Below are 13,997 nucleotides of genomic sequence, written 5' to 3' on the forward strand. Positions count from 1 at the left end.
AATTAAGATGGATCTCGGTTGATATAATTGACGGAAACTAGAAATTTGGATTATCAATCATCATATATCTATTTTAAATATAAATTTATCAATATTGAGAAAGTTCCATTTTCTTAAAAATTAATTTCTTTGTCATTCAATTTTTTATTAAATGATTAAAAAATTAAACAAAATTACACTTTAAGAAATTTGATTTTTGTCTAAATAGATTTTATTCTCTTACATGTTTTTATGTGCATATGTAAATATATATATTATATTTTTTGTTTCGTTTTTTATACTACCTAACATCACTAAACAACATATTCTCCTAGGAATATGTAGAGTATATGACTGTTATTCCCAAATTAAGTTGTATAGAACTTAGCTATAGGGTTTTTGGGATAAAAACATAATTGATTCAAATATTACAAGTTAATATCTTTATTACAAAGTTTTAAATATATAATTACATAATTTTGAGTTCAAAATTAGGTAATTATGTTCATAACGATATGTTAAAGTAATAATTATATAGTTTCAAGAAGAAACGAGCCAATTGAGAAATTAATCTATATGATATAGTAAAATCACATGATGTTATCCTAATTATAATAATTATATGGTTTCAATATATATCTAAGAAGTTATTCTACATAGTAAATGATTTTATTTAATTTTATCAAAATCGACATGATACTTGCTTAAATCTATCTTAAATGTGGATTTACTAATTCAATTTCTTTTCAGTCTAATAGAGGTTTGCATCTTAAGAAATTTGATCCCTCTATATGCTTGGAGTTAAGATGCCTCTTGATTGGTTTAATTTCTCTTTCCATATAAATACCATGGATCAATACTACGAGTCATTTTTCTCTTTATTATTACTTTATTTTTATAGAATTTTTTTTAATTTTAATTTAATAGAGTTAAAATATTTACATATCTTTTTATTTATTTTTATGTATATTTAATTTAATCTAATTAAAATATTAATCATTACATTACATCATCTCTAAATATATATATTTTAAATAATTAAAAAATAATTATGTTAAATATATACCTAAATACAACAATACATAAGATATTTATTACATTACATCATTTTCCATCAATTATCTAAGATAAAAAAAAGGAATGGTTACAATAAATGTGACTCGAATTATACATTGGAATCGCTTTTCTCTTCATTTGGGTTCCAGTTCCACAAAAAAATGATATACTAACTTCCGAGGAATGCGTTTAACATGAAATAGAAATACGCAGAAGAAAGTTAACCACGCTGAAAATTAAAGAAAATAACAAGAATACTTAACGAAGATATTTATTATATCGCTCTGTAGTAGAATTAACCACACTCGAAACAAGAAAGAAAGAAAAAAAATATGACATTTAACGTCTTATAATTAAGATTATTACTAAGCTTTTACTATCTTATATAATTCTGAAGTCAAAATTCTCTTTATTAAGATTGTTAATTAGAGTTTCTTATTTTAATATAAGTTAAAATTTTATGTAAATATGTTATTTAGTATAGATTTTAATTTAAATACGAATAATTTATTTTAGTTATAAAGGCTATTTCATATTTATTAGAAGTTTAAATAATATAATTATATTTATGAAAAATATTATTAAAATGATAAGATTTTAAAGTAAGAATTATATAATTGAAGAGATGAATATTACAAGTATTTGTTTAAAATTATAAAGAATTGTTGTGTTTAGAGGCGTTTTCTAGTTTAGTATGGGATTGTAATTTTCTGTTTTGTTAAACATTTTGATTTAGTCAAATTACATAAAAATAAAATTAAATTAAAAAAATAATTAATAAAAAGTTTTGACTTGGTCAAATTACATAAAAACAAAAGTAAAATAAAATAGAAATCAACAATTATGATTATATTATAATTACTTACTAATTTAACCAAATTGGATCTATTTTAATTATGGATCTACCGAGTGCCAAAAGGGATCAAATCCCTTGAGGTGTAAACTATTAGAGTGAAAAGATATTTGATCTCTCTCAATCCTAGGTCGATTTGAAATTAAGATGAATATAAGCTAGTATAACATACCTTCATGTACATATTTAAACGTATATGTTTTTTAGTTATCTAGCATCACTTAACAACATATCCCCATAAGTGAATGTAAACTACCTTGACACTCTCCTCAAAATATGCTATCTAGAACCTAGCTATCCTTGGTGCATTGGGTTTTAACAAAAATAAAAAATAAAATTGAATTACATGTCAGTGGCTTCATTACATGGTCTTAAGTATATAATTACATCATTCTGAACTCAAAATTAAATATTCATGTTATAAATAATATATTAATGTAATGATTTATATTTTCAAAAGGCAATGAGGAAATAGTGAAATTAACCTAGATATTATAGTAAAATGACATAATACTACTCCAATTATCATAATAATATAGTTTAAGACATACCTAATAAAATAATCTACATAATATACGATTTTATTTAATTTCACGAAATAATATTATTCCAATCATATAATATTTTTAGACATATTACATGATTCTAAATATAAAATTATTATATTCTATAATTTAAAATAAAAACTATATAAAATATAAATATATATAAATGAATTCTATAAAAACAAATAAAATTTTAATTATAAATAATATAAATAAACATAAAAACCATTAAATTAGTTCAATGCACTATCACTTTGTTATAAAATAATATGTAAATCATAAATTTCAAATCCTTATGCGTTAGAAAAAAAAATTATAAATAAATAAAATTATTTTACCATTCTTGATAGATGCATACCTTTTCGGAAATATCCACACATATATATATATGAGACACATCGAATTTCATTCATTTGTTTTAAGAAATCCTTAAAAATCTTTGCATCTTGTGTTATGGTGGAGGCTGCATATGATCTTTAATCATGCCATAGATTTGTAAGTCCTATCCGATTTCATTTATTGGATCCTAAATTATTTTGTAATAAAATATGATTCAATTAAATATAATTTATTATGTCCCATGATAATGAAAAAGAAAACATGATAGTTATCCCTCGTTGGTACTAAAGACAAATTAGATACCATTAAAAAGTAGATATGGTGGAGAGTAGATATATTTTTCCCATCAGAGACATATTGTTCTAAAGACAATTCTGTATAAAAAAACACCATTCGAAGCAGACATGCAGTGTACAACCAAATTTCGTTCGTTTTCCTTTATTGGGCCTGAGAGTAATGATATTTCAAAACAACCATTGTTTTCTTTTAGTGTTTCCAAACACATATGTAAAGCACCAATCAAAAGCTATATACTTAATATATTATGTGTCATGATGATCTCAAACATGATGATCTCAAACAACCAGACGGTTCAATGATATATGTATCTACTGAAAAATTAAAGCTTAGACAACAATATTCTTAAAATGCTTCAACAACAGAGATCGAAAACAATATATGTATCTCATAAAAAAGAAAATCTTAGACCACCATAATCCTATAATAATTTAACAACAGAGATCAAAAAGCTTAAATAAAAATATTCCTCAAATGCTTCAACAAAGCAATATATGTACCTAGTAAAAAAGAATGTCTTAGACAACAATACTCATATAAAGATTCAACAACAGAGATCGAAAAGCTTAAATAAAAATATTCCTCAAAAGCTTCAACAATAGGGATCCCAATAAAAAGGTTGTACCCGTGCTTCCACCATCAAATGCCTAGCATCTTGACTTATCGATGATAATGTAACATAGAAACAAATTTTTATGAACCAAATAAAGGTTAAAATAATAAATGAAAATAGTATTTAAAAATAAATGTTAAATATTTAATTTTTAATATTATAAATATTAAATTAAAAATAGCGAATAAGTTTTTATTTTAAAAATTGTTTTTGTTTGGTTAAAAGTTGGTTCATTTAAATAAATAAGTTAATATCTTAAGAGTCAGAGGCGTATGGCAAAAGTGAAATCTTATTTCTTTATGGACCATAGAGATAATTTTACGTGGTGTGGTTTTCCTCAAGTAATGGTGATGAATCAACTTGTCAGCGAGTCTGTAGAGATCACTTACTCATGATTTAACAAACAAATTATAATAGATTTTGCCAATATATAAATATATATATGATACTTCCTTGGCATAAAAGTTTTAATACATAAAGTTATATGTTTGTAAGCTACTAATGATATCGAAATTAAACTAATGTTATCTTTTATAAGTCCACAACTAATTTAATTGTTCTAAATTCAAAAATAATGTACATAAAGTAGCCATTCCAATGGCATTCATCTAGAAACAACTAGGATGGAATACCTTTTTTTATATTTCAGATGTAATACCTCTATTTGCATTTTACTAGTGTATCAGTAAAACTTAATTCGATTATAGCTTATGATACATTTCAAAACTCCATTCGATTATAGCTTATGATACATTTCAAAATTCCAGAAATGTAATGAACAAAATAAAATCAAACAATTGATTTTTCTTATTCAAAATATTCAAAAACCTACAATCCTAAGAAAAATATCTACTAATATCTGCAACTTGTTAAAAAAATCTATATTCCAAAAACCTTGAATACCAATAAAAATATCTACTAATATTTACAACTCGTTCAAAGAGTCTCTATTCCTCTTATTCAGGAAATCGACAATCTCTATTATAAGAAATGCCTCCCAGCATTGAAGAAACCCTAAATGCTTCCATACGTCATGTGACATTTGGATATTTCTCTTTTTGAATGAGGGGAAGATTAGCTAACTCTTGGGATATTTTTTCTTTCTAAGTCTCTACTTGTATACATTAATGTCAATTGAAATTCACTGGCTTTGATACCACAAACGTGACATAGTCAAATTGAATTGTGTTTCACAAGCTCAGCTCCAATGACAACATGACAAAAGAAAATTAACTATGTATTTGAAACCTTCATTCCATTCCTTTTGATGTTGGCTCTCCCATTGGTTGAGCTCAAGTGAATCGAACTAAAAAACAACTTGAAATAATCATTTTATTCCATTCAACTGGTTCTTTGTCTTTGAAAACCTTGTTTTGTACCTTTTGACGGTGGTTATCCTAGTGGTTGTGCATTCCTTATAGTTCAGGCATGGATATTTCAAGAGGGCCCCTTTCCATACAAGTGGTTTGCAGCTGTGAATCAGTTCATTGGCACAATCCTTAGAAAATCATAAATGAGTGAACTCAACGAATGTTTCCATTATATCTTCAAATGCGTTTTCATACATATAAGCACTTTGAAGGGGTTTGTGAGGCCATTCATTACAACATGGACATGGTTTTTCTTGAACTACAATTAAAATCTATAGTTACACTTTGTTACATCTATTCTCTTAGTTGTTCTACAAGAGAATCTGAATTTGACATCATTTTCATTCTTTCAAGTTAATCTGAAACAAAATTAGGAATTGATATTCAACTCGATACATTTTCAGACGCTAATATATATCTCCATATTTGGAAATAGTAGCGACTCCAAATCTCCTGAAATAGTATCAATGCCCTTGAGAGGACATAGTTACAAAAGAGTGCACTAAGGCACGATGTTTAAGGAATTGCTCGTGGCTTGCACTAAATGCTAAGTCTAATTTAATCTCAATGTACAAAAGACCACCATTACTCAATCATCGACAGTGTTCCTGTGATTGTTAAGGTTAAGGGGTCGGTACTTGGTTCCATTTATACAAAGTTATTTTAATGATAAAGTATGATAGGGTTTAATTGTTCAAGATAAAAAGTTATGATATATTTGTTTGGAGGTACAAGTATAAGAACGTCTTAGTAACGAAATTAAAGACTTCGAAAACAAACCACATAATCGTTGATAAATGTATTTATGGAAAAGTAGAGTTAACTTATAGGGAATTTAAAATCGAAAATAATATATATATTTTTATAGTGGGAATAATGGACCACTTTTATTCAATCATTTTGAGTGCGGTTGGTATTGAGCTGTTTTAATGTAATGAGTGTTAGGGATGAGCCGTTGGTATTGAGTTAGTTGTTTTAATGTAATGTTTATACAGACTGATTTTACATTTTAAGATTTTATTATTTATGATATTATTTTAATTGTTTAAATAGTTTGAAAAATAAGATAAAAAATAGTATGTTTAAATTATGTTTTGTAATACACACTAAAATTTAATAACAAAATTTAAAAGTATTAAAAACAAACAATTTATATTAATAAATTAAATTATTTTAATTGTTTAAATAGTTTGAAAGATAAAATAAAAAATAGTAGCATGTTTAAATTATGTTTTGCATGCAAAATAAAATTATAAAACAAAATTTAAAAGCATTGAAACAAACCATTTATATTAATAAACAAAATTATTTTAATTGTTTAAATAGTTTGCAGGATAAGATAAAAAATAGTAGCACGTTTAAATTGTGCTTTGCAATACACAATAGAATTTAATAACAAAATTTAAAGGCATTGAAAACAAATTACTTATATTAATAAATTTGATGAATATAATTATGATGAAGTATATAGGATAAGAATTGAAAATTGAAAATATTATATATATTCTAAATGGGATAATTGGACCATCCTTACTTGATCATTGAGAATGAGGGCATTGAGAGGTATTTGGTTACTTTAATGTAGTAATGTTGAGAATGATGGAGTTAAAGGGTATTTGACAACTTTAATTTAGTAATGTAGTATTTATATAAAGTTATTTTATATTTTAATTTTTTAGAATAATCACAGTATTTATATTAAGTTATTTTATATTTTAATTTTTTTTTAGAATAATGGTGTGATTGTTTAAATAGTTAAAAAGAAAAAGATTAAAAATTATAGCAAGTTTAAATTATGCTTTTATAATGTATAATAAAATTTATTTATAATAAAGTATATATGATCCAAAATGTATTTAAAATTAAAAATAATAAATATATTTTAAAATAGAGAAAGAATATGAATTTTTATTTTTTTTTTAATTTTTATTTTTTAATTTTGAAAGGTTATACGGAGATAAAATATCTAAATGTTTTTTAAATTTTAGTAATTTTTTTTTATAAGTATACATTATCTAACTTATGAATAAATCTCATATACCAATTCAATATCTCATCTCATAATAATCCTAAAAATATTATTTTTTTATTTATTATTATAATAAATATTTAAAAAATAAAATAAATATTATTTTAATATTCATATTTTTTTAATTATATAATAATAAGATAGTATGAAAATAATTATTTATAGATAACTTATATCATAATTAGTTAAATTGGAGTATACTTTGCTAACTCTTCAAGTATTTTCCTCTAGTTAGTGTTGTGCTTTCAAAATCAAAGCATGTTATATCAAAGCATGTTGTATTTTCCTCTAATTTATGTTATATATTGTTATATCAAAGCAAGTAAACAACAAGGAGAAACACTAAGCACTATTCAGAATCTCTCTTTGGAGTTATAAATTTATTCTCTCTTTAAAATTTGCAAATCTGCATATTTTCCTATGTATTACATAAGCTCTACTTGCTACAAATTTCTAGGTGTAAATAGAGACAAGGTCATAGCTTACAAGAAATAAGAATCTCTTAATGTAACATTGGATATGGAAATGTCTATGTATATTCATGCATACCTATTAATTCAAACAAAACTACACGTGTAACTAATACATGTCATCACATGTGTTGGAAAAAGAGTATTTTCCATGTAGGCCTCGTCCAATTGGGCCAACCCTAACATCATTTCTTATAGCATTAAATGTTAGAATCTTAAGACGTCAATATTATTTAATGTAAAAAATTCCATGTGCAGTAAGTTTTCTAGTTCACAAGCATGCTCTAATGTGTGTACCCATCCATTGCAATATTTTGTGCTTAATAAGATGGACACTCATATTCAATTCAATTGTGTTAGTACATATTTCAACATCTTATGTGGCAATTTTTAGTGTTACATGTGCCAATGCATACCCATTATCTTGAGAATTATAATAGGAGCATGATTGGTTTAATAGAGATATTGTGGCACACCCACAACATAAAAGTGAAACGAGAGAAAAAAAAAAAAAAAAAACTTAAGAATCTGAAAAAGTTAAAATTTAATCTTGTAAAATTTAGTAATTTTTTTTTTTTTTACAAAGTTGGTTGCTATATTAATCTCTGAAAAAAGGAGGGGAGTCAGAACTCCTAAGGTACAATAGATGTCGAAGTAAGTCAGGATCAGAGGAGTTACAAAGCAGAAAGTTCTTCTTAATCCTGCTTATTCTGGTTTTGAGAAATTCTCGACAAGAGTAGATTCTTACAAATTAGAACAGCAAAAACGGACATTGGCAAATAATTTATAATCTATACTAATGTGATTGTTATGCCATGTTATGGATACCTCCGGCATTTCTTCACCTTCTATGTGCTTGGCGCTTAAAGGACTTGGGGTTACGTTGTTGCAAATGTCCTTCACGTAATTCAAAACCGCAGTGAGCTCTTTCGCCTGACTGCCTCTGATAGACCGATGATTGAGTTTCTGAAGAAGAGGAAGGATCTTGAGCTGCAGTAGATCGATAGCAATGAGTAACTACCTATGGATTCTAACAGATAAGGAGACAAACACATCCACTTGGCCACCAGGGTACTGTGAGAGAGCATATAGAGGTTATATGGGAAGAAAGGGTGCTGAGTAATAATGTGGAGAAAGGTGGGAGGGACGAGGGTCGAACACGGGGAAAGAGAGGGGATCTGGAGAAAGGCAAAGGGTGATCTGGAAATTGCCCATAAAAGTCAAAGTGTTGAGAATGTGAAGAGAGAAAGCAACAATATTACTTAATAGGAGTAGAGCTTTGAGGGAATTTGATCTGCGCCAAATCCTTTTGCAAATAATGGTTTTGTTGGATATCTGGGAAGTCTGAGACCACTTCTTTCTCTCAGGAAAAACTGATTTGATGCAAGGTAAACAGAATTGGATCATGGCAAGGGTTGATGAATCTCCCCAGCGTTACAACATAAACTGCCCCTTGTCCTTTTGCAAGCCTTTCTGGTGTGCCTGTCAGCATGCTTATTAAGATTACAGAGGATGTGATGATACTGTAGGTTGCCCAATGTTTGGTTCAAGAGTTGGCATCTCTGAATGACCTGTTGAAGGAGGATGTTGGGAGACTCTTTTTGTTGAATCATAAGGCTTATAACAACCGAGGCATCTCCAAAAATATTTTCTGTTCTTATCCCAAGTTTGCTGAGCTGCGTTAACCCCTGATAAAGAGCCAACGCTTCCGCCCTCTTATTAGATAAATTCCCAAGACCCCATTCGTAATAGAGAACGCATTCCCCATTAGCATTTAGGATCAATCCTCCTGCTCCAGCGATGCTTAGGTTTGATTTAGATGCTCCGTCAAAGAACAGATAGTAGCCGTTGCAATTTTGTAACTAGTTGGCAAACTCCTCCTCTCTTAACTTGATTTTCCATGAATGGGTTTCCTGACTACGGTGATATTTCCCTGTATTGCCTTTTTGAGTGCTATTGTTTTTATCCAGGATGTAGCTAATGAAACTTCTTTCCTCAACATTGTACTTTGTTACATCAATATTACTTTGGGTTTTGACAGAAATGGTTTCAAGAACAAGATTCTTTGCCTTATTACATACAATTCTTGTTGCCAAGTTCTTATCCTTAAAGATTTTCCGATTTCTTGCTAGCCAGATACTCCATATCATGGTGTAGGGGAGAGTATACTCTCTTCACTAGGTTTCTCCTCTTATTATCCCAAGGACAGCTCTTTTTCCAGGCAAGAATCACTTCCCCTATAGATTGTTGGGCAGTCCATGACAACTTATCAGTGAGGGATAAATTTTTCCAATAGTCAACAGAAAAGGAACAGTTGACAAAGAGATGGTGCATAGTTTCTTGAGCCCCACAGCAGTTGGGGTAGCGAGATGGACCGTTAATACCCCTCTTCTACAGGTTTTCTACTGTTAAGGTTTTCCCTTTTAGAAGGGCCCATATAAAGAATTTGATTTTAGGTAGCGCCTCTGATTTCCAAATGATCCTCTAGTGGTTCCATAATGTCATGGGGAAGGTGCTGTAGCAAATGTGCTGGTGTCCAGCTTGGATAGAGTAATCTGATCCTGAGGGGTCCCAACGAAAGCCGTCCCTCTCATTCTTTTTGATGGGAGCTTTACTGTGGAGGAGAGCTTGAAGAGCAGATAGAATCAAATTAAGATCACTGGGGATAGCATGAAAGGACCATCCAATCCAGATATGAGACAGAGGATCCCATCTAGAAATTTGATCCAGATAAAAGATACCCATGTTGTTAAGAAAAGTTAGAATAGGAATAGCTTCATCATCCCTATTTATTGGCTGTTGTCCTAGGATTTTATCAGCCCCAATATTTATGCTAGCTCCTCCCCTAGGTACTTTGGAAATATTCTCAGTCATGAAAGGAATAGCTTTTTTGCATAATCGCCAGATTTTTGAGGAGTCCCTGTTGGGGATATTAGAATCTAGAAGCTGCTGTCTAGGCCAATTCAAATATTTGGTTTCCAGAACCCGTTTCCACCACGCAGGAGGGCCAGTGATGAGCCTCCAAACAATCTTCCCTCCAAAGGCAAGATTAGAAAAAGTGGGGGACCTAATACCGAGACCTCCTCTGTCCTGGGCTTGAATGACTTGTTTCCAACTGACAAGGTTGAATTTCTTCTTGTCGTTTTCCCCCCCTGCCAGAGAAAAAGGCGGAGAACAACTTCCATTTTGTGGAGAAAGGAAGCTGGGGCTTGGAAAAGAGAAAAGCGATAGAGGGGAAGAGAAGAGATACCTGATTTAAGAAGGATGAGACGGCCTGCTGGGTTGAGCCACATTGAACCCCATTGCTGAACTTTCCTCTTCATCTTGTCAATGATACTGTCCCAAGTTCCTGCCTTCAAAGGTCCTAGGCTCACTGGCATGCCCAGGTAAGAGAAATGAGTCCAGTCTAAATTGCAAGGGACACCAAAAATATTTGCAATGTTGTGAATGACCTGATTTGAAGCATTCCATCCATATATACAGCTTTTTTGCTGATTGATCAAACCTCCAGAGTACCCCATAAATTGATCAAGAAGAATCTTGAACCTCTGTGCTATAGTGGTGGAGGCTCCTCCAATGAGCAAGGTATCATCAACGAATTGTGAGTGGTTAATATTCTTGGCTCCATTCCCAAATTTTATACTGGTGATGAGACCCACTCTTATGTTGAAGTTCAAAGCTTGAATAAAGGATTCCACCATAAGAATGAAAAGATAGGGGGAGAGGGGGAAACCCTGTCAGAGGACCCGGGAGGATTGAAAGGCTTCACCTGGTCTTCCATTAACTAGAGGGAAATCCATGGCCCAGAGATGCAAGCAGAGATAAGACTGATGAAGGGCGACTGAAACCCCATCTTCTTTAAGAATGCAATAAGGAAGGAGTGCCTAACTCTATCAAAGGCGTTGGCCAAGTCAAGTTTGAGAATGAAATATTTCTCCTTCCTGGAGAGACTCGAATGAATGGCTTCTTGTACAAGAAGAATAGAATCAGTAATTTGCCTATTGGGAAAGAACCCTCCTTGGTTTTCAGAAATCAGAGGGGAGGAGGGGTTTGAGTCGAGATGCTAAGATTTTGGACAGGATTTTGTAGGAGGAGTTGCAGAGGGATATGGGTCTAAACCGAGAGAAAGAAGTGGGTCGATTTTCTTTAGGGATGAGGGCTAGAAAAGTGGCATTGGTGTAACCACCTATCTTACCCTTCCGCTGGATCCACCTGATCATCTTGATCAGATCCTTTTTTATTAAACCCCAGAATGACCTGTAGAAACATATGGGGAATCCATCAGGCCCGGGAGCCTTATCAGGATTCAGAGTCCAAATCATTCTTCTAATTTTCTCTTCTTCGATTTCTTTATTCAGGCTGTCATTCATATCCTCAGTGATACCCTTGTGTAAGTATTGAAGATGGTCAGCATAATCCTCTTCGCCTTTAGTTTCAGTTAATAGATCTCTGTAGTACTCAGTAGGAGCATTTCTAATGGCCTCTTGGGTGTTTTGTTGGTTGCCCTTATTATCCAAGATTGAACTTACATTATTCTTGAGTTTTCGAGTTGTGGCCTGTTTGTGAAAAAAATTTGTATTTTTATCTCCACCTTGGAGCCAGAGTTGCCTAGATTTTAGCCGCCATTTGGATTCTTCTTCCCTGTTTATGTGACTCAGCTGAGAATAGAGAACCCTTTCTTGCTCCATACTCTGCTGGGAGAGGCCGTGTTATTCTATCATTCTCTGGATATTCTCTAGATTGCTCTTAACTTTCTTTTTGGTCTCCTCGGGTTCCTTATAATTAACTCTTTCCCATTATTTGATGGCCTGTTTGGTTTTTCTTTGTTTAGTTTCGCAAATGAAAGCTGGTGATCCTTCTACATGCCGATTCCAAGTTCTCTGAACTATTTCTCTGACTGCTGGAACCCAATTCCAGAGGGGGCTGTATTTAAACGGTATGGGTTCAAGGGGACAGTGAGTTTCCAACGTGAGGGTAATGGGGTAATGATCAGAGGCTGAAGTGGTGAGAATGTTGGAATATCCCACGAAGAAGGAGGAAAGAAACGAAATGTTGACTATAAACCTGTCCAACCTTTCCATTATATTTCCAATACCAATTCTGCGGTTGCTCCAAGTGTACCTACGGTTTTTAGGGGCAATGTCCACTAGGTCATGATCTTGAATGATAGCCTCCAACCGGCCTTTGAAGGGGTCTAGTGAAAAATTGCCTCCCCGTTTCTCGTTGGCATGAATGATGAGATTACAGTCGCCTGCCACTATGATATTTAAACTTAGCTCACCATCGATGCCCCAACAAATTTCCTTTTCTCTATAGTGGTTGGGGGCGTACACATTATAGATAATTACTATTTGGTTATTTGTTCTGTTTTTCAGCTTGGTTCTGATCCAATGCTGATGAAGGCTTACTGAAGCGTAGTTCCACTTGCTATGATCCCAGAGGGTGGCTATGCCACCAGAAGCTCGTTTTGCGTCGCTGGTGCACCCTTCGTATTGTTTATGCTGGTCTATAATGCCTCTCATTACTTTTTGATCCTGTTTTGTCTCCTGAACCAATAAGATTTCTGGCTTTTCACTATGGATTAAATATCTAAGGGCTAAAATTTTGGAGGGGTGCCCTAACCCCCTACTATTCTAAGACAGTATTTTCATCATTGGATATTTGGCGTGTGGAGAGGTGCTCACCTCTCTTGATCTTTGTAATCTGTCTCTTTCTCTTGATGCCCTTGAATGAAGGACTCTATTGGGGTTTGAGTTCCCATGGCTATGTCCTTCTGAGCGTTCTCGTCCCTATGTTGCTTAACTGATTTTCTACCAGGTCTAGGTTTCTTAAAGGTATCGCTAGAAGTTCCATGTTCTTTAGTGTTGCTTCTGGTATGTCTGGAAAGAGAGGGTTCTAGAGAAGCTTTGATGAGATGTTCAAGGGAGGGAGGGGGATCATAGGGCTCGGAAATGATCAAGGGGGGTTGAGGAGGGTCCACGGAAGATGGATCAAGGGAAGATAAGACTAGAAAGGGATTAGAGGAAAGAGGGGAGTGGCGGATCTGGGGGGGGATGGACAGATAAAGAAGGGGAGGAAGAAGAGGGACGAGAAGCAGAGGGAGCTGGAGGATCTGATTCCACGGGGGGTTTAGATGATGGAGCAGACTTCTTCTTTTTGACCGTTTCCCAATGGCCTTCTTGTTCGCCACTCTTTGCATCAACAAGATTAAAACATCTATTGGCAAAGTGTCCGTATTCGTGACATACCTTGCGATTGAAAGGGATCTACTCATAATCCAGTTGCTGGATATGGATCCATTCGTCCACTTTTAGTTTTATTGCTTCTGGAAGACCTTTGCCAAGATCCACTTCGACACAGATCCTTGCGCAGGACTGCATGTTCTTTTGGTTCACTACGATCGATGTATTTTCCCACTGCGTTCTCGATGGCATGAACAGACTGAT

Source organism: Pinus tabuliformis, chromosome X, assembly GCF_031772625.1.
Source record: "Pinus tabuliformis cultivar Carrire ecotype Pingquan chromosome X, CPIR1, whole genome shotgun sequence".
Classification (NCBI taxonomy): Eukaryota; Viridiplantae; Streptophyta; class Pinopsida; order Pinales; family Pinaceae; genus Pinus; species Pinus tabuliformis.